Raw genomic sequence first — 16811 nt, forward strand, 5'->3', positions numbered from 1 at the left:
AAGTTTGCAGATGATACTAAACTGCTCAAGATAGTTAAGACCAAAGCAGACTGTGAAGAACTTAAAAAAAATCTCACAAAACTAAGTGATTGGGCAACAAAATGGCACATGAAATTTAATGTGGATAAATGTAAAGTAATGCATATTGGAAAAAATAACTCCAATTATACATAAAATATGATCGGGACTAATTTAGTTACAACAAATCAGGAAAAAGATCTTGGAGTCATTGTGGATAATTCTCTGAAGATGCCCACGCAGTGTGCAGAGGCGGTCAAAAAAGCAAACAGGATGTTAGGAATAATTAAAAAGGGGATAAAGAATAAGACTGCCTATATTATTACCCTTATATAACTCCATGGTATGCCCACATCTTGAATACTATGTACAGATGTGGTCGTCTCATCTCAAAAAAGATATACTGGCATTAGAAAAGGTTCAGAGAAGGGCAATTAAAATGATTAGGGGTTTGGAATGGGTCCCATATGAGGAGAGATTAAAGAGGCTAGGGCTTTTCAGCTTGGAAAAGAGGAGACTAAGAGGGAATATGATAGAGGTATATAAAATCATGAGTGATGTGGAGAAAGTAGATAAGGAAAAGTTATTTATTTATTCCCATAATACAAGAACTAGGGGCCACAAAATGAAATTTATAGGCAGCAGGTTTAAAACAAATAAAAGGAAGTTCTTCTTCACACAGCGCACCGTTAACCTGTGGAACTCCTTACCTGAGGAGGGTGTGAAGGCTAGGACTATAACAGGGTTTAAAAGAAAACTGGATAAATTCATGGAGGTTAAGTCCATTAATGGCTATTAGCCAGGATGGGTAAGGAATGGTGTCCCTAGCCTCTGTTTGTCAGAGGATGGAGATGGATGGCAGGAGAGAAATCACTTGATCATTGTCTGTTCGGTTCACTCCCTGGGCTGCTTCTGCTCTACAACTATAATTGTTTTTTTACACCAAAATCACTAACTCGAGCAGCCAATTCCATATACAGTCCTAGTGGATGTAAGGCACAGGTAACTTTTGCCTCAGGGTAGCTTGTTGGCATCAACCCTCTCTCCCCCACCTGGAGCTGATGAAATTCCTGGCTGGAGGGACACACGCTCCTACAAGTCAAAAGGAAAGGAGCTGATAGAAAAGATCACAGGACTGACCCCAAAGAAGGGTGAGCTGCAAAAGGCAGAAGCAGGCAACTCATCCGGCAGAGCTGAGAGACCACAGTGAAGATGGTGCAAAGATCACTATATTGGAATTACCAAATGTGATATTTTTAAAACAAATCTTTGGGAAGCCCTAATAAAGGCATTTCTTACAGTTCTCTCCCATTTGGATTTTCTGATATCTAATAGGGAATGACATCTGATTGAAGCTTTTCCCAAATGCAGAGCATGTGTAGGGTCTCTCTCCACTGTGGATTCTACGATGTCTGACAAAGTCTGAGTGCTCAATGAAACTTTTCCCGCACTCAGAGCATGTGTAGGGTATCTCTCACGTGTGGATTCTCTGATGTGTGATAAGGTGTGAGCGCAGACTGAAGCTTTTCCCGCACTCAGCGCACGTGTAGAGCTTCTATCCTGTGTGGATTCTCTGATGTCTGATAAGGTGTGAGCCCCGATTGAAGGTTTTCCCGCACTCAGAGCACGAGTAGGGCCTCTCCCCTGTGTGGATTCTCTGATGTGTGATAAGGTTTGAGAGCTGACTGAAGCTTTTCCCACACTCAGAGCACATGTAGGCATCTCCTGTGTGGATTCTCTGATGTGTGATAAGGCTTGAGCGCCGACTGAAGCTTTTCCCGCACTCAGCGCATGTGTAGGGCGTCTCCCCCGTGTGGATTCTCTGATGTGTGATAAGGCTTGAGCGCCGACTGAAGCTTTTCCCGCACTCAGAGCACGTGTAGGGCATCTCCCCTGTGTGGATTCTCTGATGTGTGATAAGGTTTGAGAGCTGACTGAAGCTTTTCCCACACTCAGAGCACATGTAGGGCATCTCCCCTGTGTGGATTCTCTGATGTGTGATAAGGCTTGAGCGCCGACTGAAGCTTTTCCCGCACTCAGCGCATGTGTAGGGCGTCTCCCCCGTGTGGATTCTCTGATGTGTGATAAGGCTTGAGCGCCGACTGAAGCTTTTCCCGCACTCAGAGCACGTGTAGGGCATCTCCCCTGTGTGGATTCTCTGATGTGTGATAAGGTTTGAGCGCTGATTGAAGCTTTTCCCGCACTCAGAGCATGTGTAGGGCTTCTCTCCTGTGTGGATTATCTGATGTGTGATAAGGTGTGAGCGCTGACTGAAGCTTTTCCCGCACTCAGAGCACGTGTAGTTTGTCTCTTCCAAGTTGATTCTACCATGTGTAATAAGGTCTGAGAGGCTACTGAAGTTCTCCTCTGGCCTCTGCTGAGTCTCAGAGGCTTTTACTTTTCTCGGAGTGCATGACTCCTGGAAACATTCCCTTTGGGTCTTCCAGATAATGTCCCATGTGGTTCTCCTTGCTCAGCATCTTCCTGCTGGGGTTTCTGCTCCTCATTCTTACGCACCATCCTATCACCTGCTGGGAGACAGAGAGAATCCAGACATAGGTCACTCCCTGTGCCTGAGAGAAAGGAAATCTCAGAGACAGGAATTTTAAAAGGGATGAACAAACCAAAATATGTGCAGGAGAGATCAAACCTATCAGGAGCTGATTTTCCCCAGAGGAGAGAGGAAGGGATCAGTTTTGGTCTGCATTTCACCAGAACATGCAGGGGGGAAAGTGGGATCAGGTAGGGATCTGCTGCCAGTTGTTAGTCAGGATAGGTGGGAAGCCATGAGTGACATCTACCTAATTATTCCACATCTGCAGGGAACAATCCTGAACTTGGAGAGCTCACAAGGTCTTTGTAGGGCATCCCGAATGTTTCATGTATTCACGGACAGTTTTTGACTTGCTTTAACCAAGTCCTCACCTGTGCAGGCAGCTCTTGGAAGCACTTCTTTCTCAGAACCCTGGAGGTCCAGGACCCACGGCTCTTCCCCTCGTTCCAGCTGTGAGACCACATCAGGTTTGGAATTTAGAAACCCTATGCCAGGCAAAGAAAACAAGGGAGGTCAGTGGAATTTGTGGGATACTTGTCACAAAGAATATTCCATGGTTTTAAGCTCAGATCATTTTTAAGCAGTAACATCCCAAGACCAGCTTCCTTGGCTCCAAGTGGCACGAGAGTTATTATTATTATTAATCATACGCATTACCTTAGTGCCTAAGGACCAACTAACAGTGTGTCTCCATTGTGCTAGGCACAGTACAAATAGTAGAATAGTAGATGGCCAGTGCTCTGAAGAATTTACAGTCTAAATAGACAAGACAGACACAGCATGGGGGAAAGGGTAGACCCTGTTAGAATGGCGATATTCAGGCCTGCCTGCAAAGCCTATATTTTAAGAACTTAGGTGTATTTTTATCACTTAGCTAGTTACAGGAGTATGAAAACAAAGAATCAAAATCACAGTCTGCCTGTGTCTGGGCCTTCTCTCACTAGGACAGCCTGAGGCCTTGTTCTTAGGCTAAGGCCTTTGGCTAAGCAGCAGGGGCAGCCATAAGCTGGGAAGCGAAGGGTCACATCCTCACATCCCAAACCAGTCACACTGAAATAAGGTGCTATTGGGCTGTTAGGAAGACAGTCCTGTCTGGATCTTAAGATGGTTAAAGAAACCTTAACTTGATAGCATTCTGTCTGGCAAGAAATCACTTATCAATGGTTGTGGTTGTGAAACCCTCATTTCTGTATTGTTCTATCTTTATGGCCACCACTTTTACATTGTTAATCAGTCTGGTTCTCTAATTGTTTCTCTCTCCTGTATAATTAATGTTGCCAGGTGTAAGTTAATTAGGGTAGTGGTTTATAATTGGTTAGAGCAGGAGTAGGCAACCTATGGCGGCACACGAGCTGATTTTCAGTGGCACTCACACTGACCATGTCCTGGCCACCGGTCCAGAAGGCTCTGCATTTTAATTTAATTTTAAATGAAGCTTCTTAAACATTTTAAAAACCTTACTGACTTTACATACAATAGTTTAATTATGTATTATAGACTTATAGAAAGAGACTTTCTAAAAACGTTAAAATGTATTATTGGCACATGAAATCTTAAATTAGAGTGAATAAATGAAGACTCAGCACACCACTTCTGAAAGGTGGCCGACGCCTGGGTTAGAGAATTATGTCACAATATGTTAGAATTGGTTAGTTAAATTTCAGCACAATTACTGGTTAAGGTATAGCTGAGAATATTACTCTATAAATGGGGTCAAACAGGAGGGGGGGAAGGAAATTGGAATAATAGAATATCAGGGTTGGAAGGGACCTCAGGAGGTATCTAGTCCCACCCTGCTCAAAGCAGGATCAATCCCCAACTAAATCATCCCAGCCAAGGCTTTGTCAAGCCTGATCTTAAAAACCTCTAAGGAAGGAAATTCTACCACCTCCGTGGGGAACCCATCCCAGGGCTTCACCACCCTCCTAGTGAAATAGTGTTTCCTAATATCCAACCTAAACCTCCCCCATTGCAACTTGAAATCATTACTCTTTGTTCTGTCATCTGCTACCACTGAGAACAGTCTAGGCCTGGTCTACACTGGGGGGGGGTTCGATCTAAGGTACGCAACTTCAGCTAGCTGAAGTCGAATACCTTAGTTCGAATTACTTACCCGTCCTCACGCCGCGGGATCGACGTCCGCGGCTCCCCCGTCGACTCCGCCACCGCCGTTCACGGTGGTGGAGTTCCGGAGTCGACAGGAGCGCGTTCGGAGTTCAATACATCACGTCTAGATGAGACGCGATATATCGAACTCCGAGAAATCGATTGCTACCCGCCGATCCGGCGGGTAGTGAAGACGCACTCTAGATCCATCCTCTTTGGAACCCCCTTTCAGGTAGTTGAAAGCAGCTATCAAATCCCCCCTCATTCTTCTCTTCTGTAGACTAAACAATCCCAGTTCCCTCAGCCTCTCCTCAGAAGTCATGTGTTCCAGTCCCCTAACCATTTTTGTTGCCCCCCGCTGGATGCTTTCCAATTTTTCCACATCCTTCTTATAGTGTTGGGCCCAAAACTGGACACAGTGCTCCAGATGAGGCCCCATGAATGTTGAATGTTGGTTAGGGAGAACGGAACAGGGACACAGGCCAGGCTCTGCGGCATCAGAGCTGGGAAGGGAACAGACTATATCGGCGTATAGAGATAAGCCCGACTGGTGTGAAGGGCTTTGGAATATGTAATCTTATAGGTGTAAAAATTGTACAGACTATACCACCCTGTGACATCATCAACGAAGTGCCCATTTGTGCCTGGGTAGGGGCCCTGTTCTGGGCGGAGGATGCAGCAAGGACTCAGGATCGGTGGCCGGGTCGCTGTGCATAGGAGATGAGGAGGTTATGTGAGGAGGGGGGTAATGAGTGGGAGAGGGAGTTCAAGAGTTAAAAGAATAATATTTGGGGAAAAAATGTATAATAAAGTGAAACTGAACAGACATAAAACTGGAGTGGAGGCTCTAAAGCAACAAGGCTTCGGTAGGGATTTGGGGTTAAAGGTCTGGGATCCCCCACAGCTCCAGATCCCCAAACCTCTCCTCCTCTCGCACTGACCCACCCACCCCACTTCCTGGGTGCCCTTCCTCCACACTCCCTCCCTTCTTCCCATTACTCTCAGCCAGCACCACCTCCCGGCACCTTGAGAACATCTTGTATTTTCTCCTCGTCTCTCACAGCCTCCTACCTCCCTGCTGCTTCTTAGCTCTAACCCTGCACACACCGCCCCATGTCCTGGCATATCTACTACCCCCGTCTCCGTCCCTCCCACGGCTCGCTTATCCCTTCACCCATGGGATCCTGAACGGCAACATTACACGCTCTCCTAAAAGAGCTCATCTGACTGTCACACAAGCCACGCATGAGTCACACACCTATTTACTCAATTTAGAATTCTACAGGCAGCATATTGTCCTCTTAAAATGAGGAAAAGGCATGAAAGCTACAGTGATTAATGTAGTTATGAATGTATTCAATAAGGATACATTCAATGCAATTTTAAAATGACTGACAGCACCAAAAGGCACATGTCCAAAAATGGTACTAGTGGGTGGGAGATAAGGCAAAAAAATGGGGGGGCAAGGAAACTTGTCAAAACTTGTATGACGAATAAAGGTATAAAGTTATTACTACTCAGGTTCTTCAGAGACCCCACAGCTTCTAATAACCCAGGGACAGGACTGCTTACCCAGCGAGGTCACCGTCTCATAGTTCTCCTGCATGACATCCCTGTAGAGGGCTCTCTGAACAGAGTCCAGTAGTGCCCATTCCCCTTGGTGAAATACACAGCCACCTCCTCGAAGGTCACCGGCCCCTGAAAGAGCAAGAGTCCAACACTCAGTACCTGCTGCCCCACTCACAACCCCACTACTCACGGAACAGCAGCACCAGGTAAATGGAAGCTCTGGGAGGCACATGTTAACAGAGTCCCACCCCACCTTGCCTAGAACAGACAGGCGGCATCAGAGGGTAGAAAGAGAGAAACTTTGTGTCTCCCAGCTGACAGACAGAGGCAGGGTCTTCACATTTAGAAGATTTGATTTTCAGTGGCACTCACAATGCCCGGGTCCTGGCCACCAGTCCGGGGGGCTCTGCATTTTAATTTAATTTTAAATGAAGTTTCTTAAACATTTTAAAAGCCTTATTTACTTTACATATAACAATAGTTTAGTTATATATTATAGACAGAGAAAGATCTTCTAAAAATGTTAAAATGTATTACTGGCACTCAAAACCTTAAATTAGAGTGAATAAATGAAGACTTCTGAAAGGTTGCTCACCCCTGAGTTAGAAGGTCAGAATTGTAGAAAATTGGTAAGGGAAGTGTGACGTTAGTGATATAAATTGGGACCATATAGAACATGGGTTGCAACCAAGGTCCTGTAGTGGCACCAAATCTGATGTAAAGGGGGTCAATATGAGGTGTCTAAGACCAGGTTATGGGTTGCTGGTTATGATTATGCTGTCTGTATGTATGTATCATTTTGTAGTTGAAGTTATGAATATTAGCTCTATACTATCTGTATTTCAAGATGGTGCTGTGCTTCTGGGAGACATCGCAGACAAGTTGGTGTTAGCTCTGCCTAGCCTGCTTGATGGCCCATTAAGGACCATCAGCTACACAACTGACCCATGGAGAGAAAGCAGACACGCCTTGTGACTCAGCAAAGTATGCAGGACTGGCCCATGTGACTCCAGACTCCATTTTGCTGTAATTTTCCACAGTAAGGACAAAGAGGTTCTTACACCTGGAGAAAACCTATATAAGCCTGATGCCTCATCTCCATCTTGTCTTCAATCCTGCTTCTACCTCTGGAGGACTTTGCTACATGCTGAAGCTCTACACAAGGGACTGACTGACCCATCCCAGCGGGGGATGTTCTCCAGAGACTTGATTTGAACCTGCAGTTTATGCCATCACTGCTACAAGCCTGAACTAAGAACTTTGCCATTACTGTATGTAATTGATTCCATTTAACCAATTCTAGCTCTCATCTCTACCTTTTTCCTTTTATGAATAAACCTTTAGATTTTAAAGGATTGGCAACAGCGTGATTTGTGGGTAAGATCTGATGTGTATATTGATCTGGGTCTGGGGCTTGATTCTTTGGAATCGAGAGAACCTTTTTCTTTTATTGGGGTGTTGGTTTTCATAACCATTCCTCCCCAGGACGGGTGGCACTGGTGGTGATACTGGGAGACTGGAGTGTCTAAGGAAATTGCTCGTGTGACTTGTGGTTAGCCAGTGGGGTGAAACCGAAGTCCTTTTTGTCTGGCTGGTTTGGTTTGCCTTAGAGGTGGAAAAACCCCAGCCTAGGGCTGTGACTGCACTGTCTGAGCAAGTGATCCTGAATTGGCACTCTCAGTTGGGTCCCGCCAGAACCGCCTCGTCACAGGAAGCTATCAGAAATCAATGACCAATCAATGAAAAGAAGAAGGAAGTTTTGAAAAGTATATTAATCCTAACAATGGTAGTGATAAATTACTAGACAGAAATGGCAGAATTATCAAAAATCATGCAGAAGAGGTAGAAGTGTTCAATAAGTGTTCTCTCCTGGATTTGGAGAAAAACAGATGCTGTACTCGTATCATAAGATGTTGACGACGACACTCCTTCCATTCCAACAAGAACTCACAAGGACATTAAACAGCAGCTATTACAGTTAGACAAGTTTAAATAAGCAGGTCCAGATAACTTGTATCCAAGAGTTTTTAAAGACCTGGTGGAGGAGCGTGGTGGACTATTAATGTTGATTGTAATTAGGACTTGGAACACTGGGGAAATTCCAGAAGACTGGAATTAAGCTAATGCTGTGCCAATACTAAAAAGTGTAAAAGAGATGACCCAGCTAATTACAAGAGAGTCAGTCTGATATCAATACTGAGCAAAATAATGGAGCAGTCGATACTGGATTTCATTAATAAAGAATTAAGGAAGGTAATATAATTAGTACCTATTAACAAAGGTTTAGAGAAAATAGATCCTATCAAACTAACTGGATATCCTTATTAGATGAGATCAAAAGTTTGGTTGCAGCTAATATTATTGATGTAATATATCTAGACTTCTGTAAGGCATATGACTTGATTCAGCACAATATTTTGACTAAAAAAAACTAGAATGATACAAAATAAACACGGCATACATTAAATAGATTAAAAACTGGGATTGTAAATGGGGAACCATGATCGAGTGGATTTATTTCTAGCGGGTTCCCACAAGGATTGCTTTTTGCCCGTGTGCTATTTAACATTCTTATCAATGACCTAGAACAGAATATAAAATCATCACAGATGAAGTTTGCAGTACCACAAAGATTGCGGGTGGTGGTAACTAATGAAGTGGCAGTAGATTTAGGCTCCAGCACTGGGAGTCTGAGAGTTTTCCCAGCCCTGGCTGGAGGGTTATTTCCTGTTCCACAAAGAGGAGAAATTCCATTCCCAAATCCCTTGAAATTAGGCCCTATCTGACACTACACCCCCATATTCATCATAGTGGTATGGTTATAATATGATTAGGACATAATTATGATGCATTTTGTGCAAGATGTGTCATGTGCTGAATATGATTATCCTATTTGTGTGCATGGATCATGTTTGTATTTGAAGTTATGGATATTGACTCTGTATCTGTATTTCAAATGTGCTTACTCTGGGTAACACCCACAACGGGCCTTTCAGGTACAACAATGAAGAAGCCAGACAGAGCTGATGGCTCATCAACAAAGACAATGGACCGTGGAAGAGCTTAGCCTTCCTGTGAATGTTTCAGCCAGCCTATGAGTCATGGCTACTATGACTCAGCAGGACATGCTAGGACATGTGACTAGACCACATGACAACGAACTCCATTTTGGTACTTGTATTTTTCCACAAACTGGACTGGGAACTGAGTTTGGAACAAATGGTTCCTGCCATATGGAAAAGCTACATAAGGTGGGGTGTGACATCATCTTTTGGCCTCATTCCCTGCACAAGAGAACTCCTGGAAACACTTGAGGAACAAAGACTGAACTGGGGGAACTGCTGGTCCCAGGGTAAAGGGATTTCTAGCTTGTGTATGGAAACTTGGGGGACTGCTTGTACCATCAGTCAGGGTGAGAAATTGCTAATTCAAATTCTATCCATCTAGTATGTTAGGCTTAGTTTGAGTTTTTGGTTATCTGCTAAGTAATCTGCTTTGATCTGTTTCCTATCACTTAGAATTGTTGGGATACGTTAGGGTTCAGTAAAACAGCTGGGAAGCTGCTAATGTGCTGACATGCATTGGAGACAAAGGCATAAGCAGGCAGTAATTCTTTGCTTAACAAATAAGTTGCCATATTTTTCCTTTCTCTGTTGCTTGTAAGAATTGACATTGATGCAGCTGCATGAGAAATGTAGTTGCTGGAATGAATGTCCTTTGTGTGAAAGAAAGTAAAAGAAATGTTCTCTCCCCCTCCCCCTTCCTTTCCCAGCTACATAAACAAGCCCTGGCTTATGCCCCTTCCTCCCTCCCCGAGAACTGCTCATTGACCCTTCCTCCATACCCTGAGAACTGCTGTTTAGGGAATTTGTGGCAACACGTTATTGCAAAGAACGGTATTTTCAAGGTAAAAATGCCTCTATGATAGGTGTAATACTGTGATAGTGGATAGGGGTGGGTATACTAATTGTATGAGTGTTTCTACTACTTAATAAGGGGGTTTGGGGTGTTGTAACGGATGTAGGTGTTTACATACAAACTCAGATAAAAGGCATGTGATGTAACTAATCCAGTGCTTAATCGATAGTTGGGTCAAGGGGAACAAGTAACGCAATAAAGAAGCCTGTATTCATATCCGCCTCTGGATCAACCGGCTCCTTTTTTGTTCTAACAATAATTACTTCAAATCTACCTTTCTGCCATTAATAAACTTGTTTTATGCTTTATCTTAATCAGTGCATTTTGAGTGAAGTGTTTGGGGAAAAGCTGAGCTTGGTTAGCACAGGCTTGTTGTGCACATCTTTCCCATATCGAGGGGAAGGCGAACTATATTAATGAGCTTACATTATCCAGATCCCTGTGCACTATAAGATGGTATAATTCTGAATTTATACTACAGCAAGAGTGCAAGGTTGGGGAGCTGGGAAATTGGCTGTTGTCTCTATCTGTCCTTGAGCGGCTCAGGTAAAGCACTCAGGTAGCTTAGTTGGATGCATGCCGCCACCTGCTGTCGTGTTGGGTGATGACAGGCCCTGGAGAGGCTGGCTGAATCTCCAGCAAAGCCGTGTGAGAAGGGCCAGCCCAGCTTCAGGGTTAGAGGGCACAGCAGTTCCCAGAAGCTCCCCAGACTGCACCCCAGGGTGACAACCCATCACACCCTAGAGTACACAAATCTCAGCAGGTTTGTCACATCCTGTCCCCTCCCTTCCTCCACCCTAGATAGTTCCTGCCTCCCACCACCTCCAGCAGCTCCTACCCTCCTATGCACGTACTGCTCCTCTCCCTCCAAGCAGAACCCACCACCAGCTCCCTGGTAATCCCTTACCTGAGCCAGCTCCATTGCAGCCATTTCCTTCCCCCTGGGAGGACGGGATGATCTGGAGCAAAACGTGGACGTTAATCTGTAGCCTGCCAGGACGAGAAGGGCAATGTGAGAGAATGCAGAGGGGGCTTTTGTCCATTCCACATGCTGATTCCCCCCGGATTTTTCCCTGTTAATGGACACACTAGGTGAAGCACAGAGTGACCTTATTCCAGTACAGGCATAGCCCCCTCCCACCAGGGTGTAACCCTCTGAGACACAGTGAAACCCTCCCAGTAACATCCTGTTATACTTACCAAGTTTGCAGACAATACCAAGCTGGGAGGGGTTGCAAGTGCTTTAGAGGATAGGCCAGGGAGGGAGAGCTCAGTGGTTTGAGCATCGGCCTGCTAAACCCAAGGCTGTGAGATCAATCCTTGAGGGGGCCATTGAGGGATTTGGGGCAAAAAATTCAATTAGGACAAATGCAAAGTGCTTCATTTAGGAAGGAACAATCAGGTGCACACGTACAAAATGGGAAATTCCTGCCCAGGAAGGAGCACTGCGGAAAGGGAGCTGGGGGCCAGAGTGGATCACAAGCTAAGTATAAGTCAAAAGGGCAAACATCATTCTGGGATGTATTTGAGGGAGTACTGTAAGCAAGACACAAGCAGTAATTCTTCCACTCCACTCTGTGTGGATTAGGCCACAACTGGAGTACTGTGTCCATTTGTGGGTGCCACATATGAGGAAAGATGTGGACAAATTGGAGAAAGTCCAGAGAAGAGCAACAAAAATGATTAAAGGTCTAGAAAACATGACCTATGAGGGAAGATTGAAAAAATTGGGTTTGTTTAGTCTGGAGTAGAGAGGACATGATAATAGTTTTCAAGTACATAAAAGGTTGTTACAGGGATGTGGAAGAAAAAAATGTTCTTAACCTCTGAGGATAGGACAAGAAGTAATGGCCTTAAATTGCAGCAAGGGCAATTTAGGATGGAGATTAGGAAAAAACTTCCTAACTGTCAGAGTGGTTACACTCCAGAACAAATAGCGTAGGGAAGTTGTGGAATCTCCATCATTGGGGATTTTAAGAGGAGGCTGGACAAACACCTCAGGGATGGTCTAGATAATACTTAGTCCTGCCTTGAGTGCAGGGGACTGGCCTAGATGACCTTCCAAAGTCCCTTCCAGTTCTATGATTTTATGAAAAAAGGCCAGAGAAGAGCAGAATGAAAGGAGTCACTCTGGGGATTCTCTCTGTCACTGTCCCCAAGGCAGCTCTCTCAGGTTAACTAAGTTGTTTGATACTTTAGCCTTTGTAGAGTCTCTCCTGGCAGTGCCCCCTTCTTGGGCCGGGCCTAGTTTTAGCTTTTGACAAGCGTGACCCGGGGTGCTGAGACTGGGCCTTCTTGCCTCAGCACATCGTGTTCCTTTCTGTGGCTCCCCAGTGAGTCCCAATGAGTAGCTACTCCTCATACAGACTGTGAACATAAGAAGGGCCCACTGCATCAGAGCAATGGTCCATCTAGCTCAGTGGCCAATGCCAGGTGCTTCAGAGGGAAAGAACAGAACAGGTAACCACCAAATGATCCATCCCCTGTCACCCATTCCCAGCTTCTGGAAACAGAGGCTAGAGACACCATCCCTGCCCAGCCTGCCTGTGACACTGGCAGACGAGGTGTTAGCTCTTACACAAGCCTTTATGTCTTTATTGAACATGGACAAACACGCAGTGGAATCAGTCTGACTCACCTGTGTTAGTATTGTTAAAACAGGTATTAGGACTATAAGAACATGTTTAGACTTCATTAAATGCTTGATAGTTTCTGCCTGGGTTAATATCTGACTAGTTGCATTGTGAGCCTCTGTAAATCACCAGACAGGAGAGAGACTTTACCTAGGTGAAGTGCTGATTGACAACCGAATGCATTACACCCTGCCTGGCAGGAAAGGTCCATCCACAGCAGAGAGACTATTATGGTACGTTGAAGACGACACAACACTGTTGTTGTGCTCTTGACTTCCCATTAGCTGAGCTGGCATCTCAGAGCACGTGGCAGGAAGGGGATGAAAAACCCCCATACAGAAGGAACTGATCTGTATGCTGCTTGGACTCGGGGTGGGGGGTGGGGGAGTTTTTACGCATCAGCAAGAGATCCCCAGCTGCCTAGCCGGGGTTAGTCCTAAAGAAGATATAGAACTTGCTTATTACAGAAACTTCTATTACCTTTTGAAATCTAAGACTGCAACTCGTCTGCATCTATAGGATTACCTGCTTTAACTTTGTAAACAACTCTCCTTTCCTTTTAAATAAGTCTTAATACAGGTTATGACAGGACTGGCTACAAGTGTTGTCTTTGTTGGGAGATCTAAGATTCAATTGACCTAAGGAAGTGACTGGTCCTTTGGGACTTGCAGTAACCTGAACATTGCTGTGACTCGTGGGGTAAGGCAGTGGTTCTCGACCACGGGTCTGGGGTTGGGTAACCAGGGCTGGAGTGCAGGAGGGGTGTGGGATGCGGCAGGGGGCTCAGGGCAGGGAGCTGAGGTGCAGGAGGGGTGTGGGCTGCGGCTGGGAGCTCAGGGCAGGAGCTGGGGTGCAGGACAGGTGTGGGATGCGGCAGGGGCTCAGGAAGGGGTTGGGGTGCAGGAGGGGGGTGGGATGAGGCAGGGGGCTCAGGGCAGGGAGCTGGGGTGCAGGAGGGGTGTGGGATGCGGCAGGGGGCTCAGGGCAGGGGGTTGGGGTGCAGGGGTGTGGGATGCGGCAGGGAGCTCAGGCTGCCACCCATCTCCAGCACAGCAGCGCCCGCGCCCCAGGACCCGTCTTGTCTCCTCAGACAGAGGTGAGTGACGGAGGGTGCACAAGGGGGCCGGTTCGGGGAGGGATAACAAAACACACCCTCTGGGGTCACCCCTCAGGAAGTGACGGTGACAGGCCCTGTGGTGGCAGTAAAGGGGGAGGGGAGGGAGTGGGAGCAGCACCCTCAAAGGCAATGCTGGAGACCCAGTAAACTCTGAAGGGGACTGAGAGTCTCCCAGGGCCCCACAGCCTGATGGGATCTGTCCAAAGTCCCCCCCACTTCTTTTCTTTCATTCCTTTATTTACCCTTGTTTGCTGACAGTCGACTCTTGTGCTGTTTCACCTGGTGCCCCGAGAGAGGAAGAAAGGGCCCCGCGGCCTCAGGCAGAGAGGGCTGACAGCTTAGAACAGGGGTCCCCAACGTGGTGCCTGCGGATGCCACAGCACCCACCAGGGCGTCTAAGAGCACCTGCGTACTGGCCGGTGAACAGAAATTCAGCGGCATTTTGCTGGCAACGCCTCTGGGTGTGTGTCATGGGTCAGGAGAACTCAGTGTCCAGCCCTGTGGGGCTGTGCTCCTGGCTCATACCTCCAGCACTCACTGCTGCCCCTCCCTTCCCAGCTGCACTGTTCAGCCAGCCCCAGGCCTCAGGGAGGTCACTGCCCCCCCTCCCCACCCCAAACCTTCAAACAGGGACATGGTGCACCAGTGCCAATCAGAGTGCACTAGTGTAAATTCTGTCTGTACTAAGGGTTTGCACCAGTGCCTAAAACACCAGGGTGGCAGAGACCTTCAGTGCCCAAAACAGCAGTACGGTGGCACTAGAACTGGGATCTATTTCTAGCTCGGTCACAGACAGCCTGGGTGACCTTGGACGCATCAGTGTTTCTCCTCCCAACTTCAGTCTCTTTACCCAGCTGCCCACTCACTGGGGTCTCCTCTCTCTCCAGAGCTGCTCACCACTACAGTCTGTGTGGGTGTCCCCAGAGCTGAGGCAGTTCAGCTCGGGAATAGTCTTACAAGGGGGGCTGGGGAGTCTCTTTCCCTGGAAGTTTTTAAGAACGAGTAGGACAAAGCTCTGTCAGAGACAATCTACATATACTTGGTCCTGCCTCGGCAGAGAGAGCTGGACTTGATGACATCTTGAGGTCCTATCTAGCCCTACATGTCTAGGATGTGATGAAATATATATATATATATATATATATATATATATATATATATATATATATATATATATATATATATATATATATATAAAAACACAACATACAGAGTAAAACCCACCACAACGTAATGTCAGGTAATTCAGGGGGGGAAAAAACACAACCTACACTCCACAGCATAAAATGACAATACAAAGGAAAAGAAAGCAACACGATGCAAACGACGACATCCTAGGACAAAAGCACACAATGGAAAATAGCTCAACTCAATCCAACACAGCACAGGCACCAAACAAGCGGAGGCAAAACAATGAACCATAAAACTGCTACACAACATGGTGCGATCACAGTTCCAAATGGCACCATGCAAATCAGCTCAGCGTAGAACAGGACACAGCACAAAAGAGAATTATTTCAGTGTAGGCCTGGAAGGGATCTTGAGAGGGAGTCTACTCCAGCCCCCTGTGCTGAGGCAGGACCAAGTATCCCTAGACATTCCCAGACTGGTGTATCTCTAACCTGGTCTTAAAAACCTCCAATGAAGGAAATTCCACAGCCTCCCTTGGAAGCCAATGCAAGGCAAGCACAGGCCAAAACAACGCTGCACACACAGACGCTGGGCCTGGGGTTAAGGGGAGAGGCAAGAACTCAAACAATCTGGGTTCAGTTTCCAGTTTTGCCCCAAATTCTCCATGCAAACTTGTTCGACACCGGCGGCTGGCCCATCCCCGCTGACTTGGGCTCACATGGCTCAGGCTGTGGGGCTGTTTAATTGTGGTGTCCATGTTCCGGCTGGGGCTGCAGCCCAAGGTCTGGCACCCTCCCACCTCGCAGGGTCCTACAGCCTGGCCCCAGCACGAGCCCAGACACCTACACTGCAATTAAACAGCCCCTTCGCCTGAACCCTGTGAGCCTGAGTCACCTGGCATGGGCCAGCTGGGGGTTTTAGTGGCAGGGTAGAGATACCCTTGGTGTCTGTTCAGCACCTGTCACAATGGGGATCCTGATCTTGGTCAGTGTCTGTGCAGAGCCCTGCGCAACAGGGGCCTGACCTCAGTCGGTGTCTCTGCAACTCCCAGCATTACAGGATCCCTGATTTTGTTTGGGGTCGCTGCAGCAACTGGCAAAATGTGGGAGCAGGATCTGTCAGGGTCAGTGCAGTGTCCAGTACAGTGGTGGGGTGTGATCTTCATTAGGATCAGTGCAGGGCCAGACTCAACGGGGACACAGATCTCAGTCGAGGTCTCTGAAGTGCCCAGCACAATGGAGGAAGCGGTTTGGGTCGCAGTCGTTCACTGCCTGGCACAAGTGGGGGGGGGGGGGGGGCGGGGCTGTGATCTCGGTCCAGGTCTCAGTTTTACCTGGCACAACAGTGGGGTCTGATCTCAGTTGGGGTCTCTGCAGCACCTGACAGAACAGGGCCACGCTCAGTACGATAAAAGCCCTGATCTCAGTCACACACCTGGGGGGAAAGGGGCGAATCTCCCCGGATTTTACAGCCCGGGTGAGACACTGAGCGAGAAAAGGGGCAGAACTGGAGAGAATTTGTATCGGGGGCGAGAGGCAAGTGGCACCAACAGGGACAGGAGCCAATTAACCCCCCTCCCCCCGCGTCCCACTGACCTTCTCCCCCGCAACTCCGGCTTCTCCCCCCCCGACACCCCCTCCCCCCAGGGACTCCCCGCCAGCAGAGTCACGTGCCCGCCCCCCAGCGCCCCCCCCCGGGGTCTCTCACTCCCCGGGGGCTCCGGGCGGGGCTGGGGCGGGCAGAGCCCGGGGCTGCCCGGGGGGCG

General features: G+C 47.3%; 1 pseudogene; it reads right to left on the reverse strand.

Moving 5' to 3' along the window:
• Positions 1-969: 969 nt before the first annotated feature.
• Positions 970-2344, reverse strand: LOC120381589 (annotated as a pseudogene).
• Between the last annotated feature and the right edge of the window lie 14467 nt (positions 2345-16811).

The sequence above is a fragment of the Mauremys reevesii genome, linkage group 14 (assembly GCF_016161935.1).
Source record: "Mauremys reevesii isolate NIE-2019 linkage group 14, ASM1616193v1, whole genome shotgun sequence".
NCBI lineage: Eukaryota > Metazoa > Chordata > Testudines > Geoemydidae > Mauremys > Mauremys reevesii.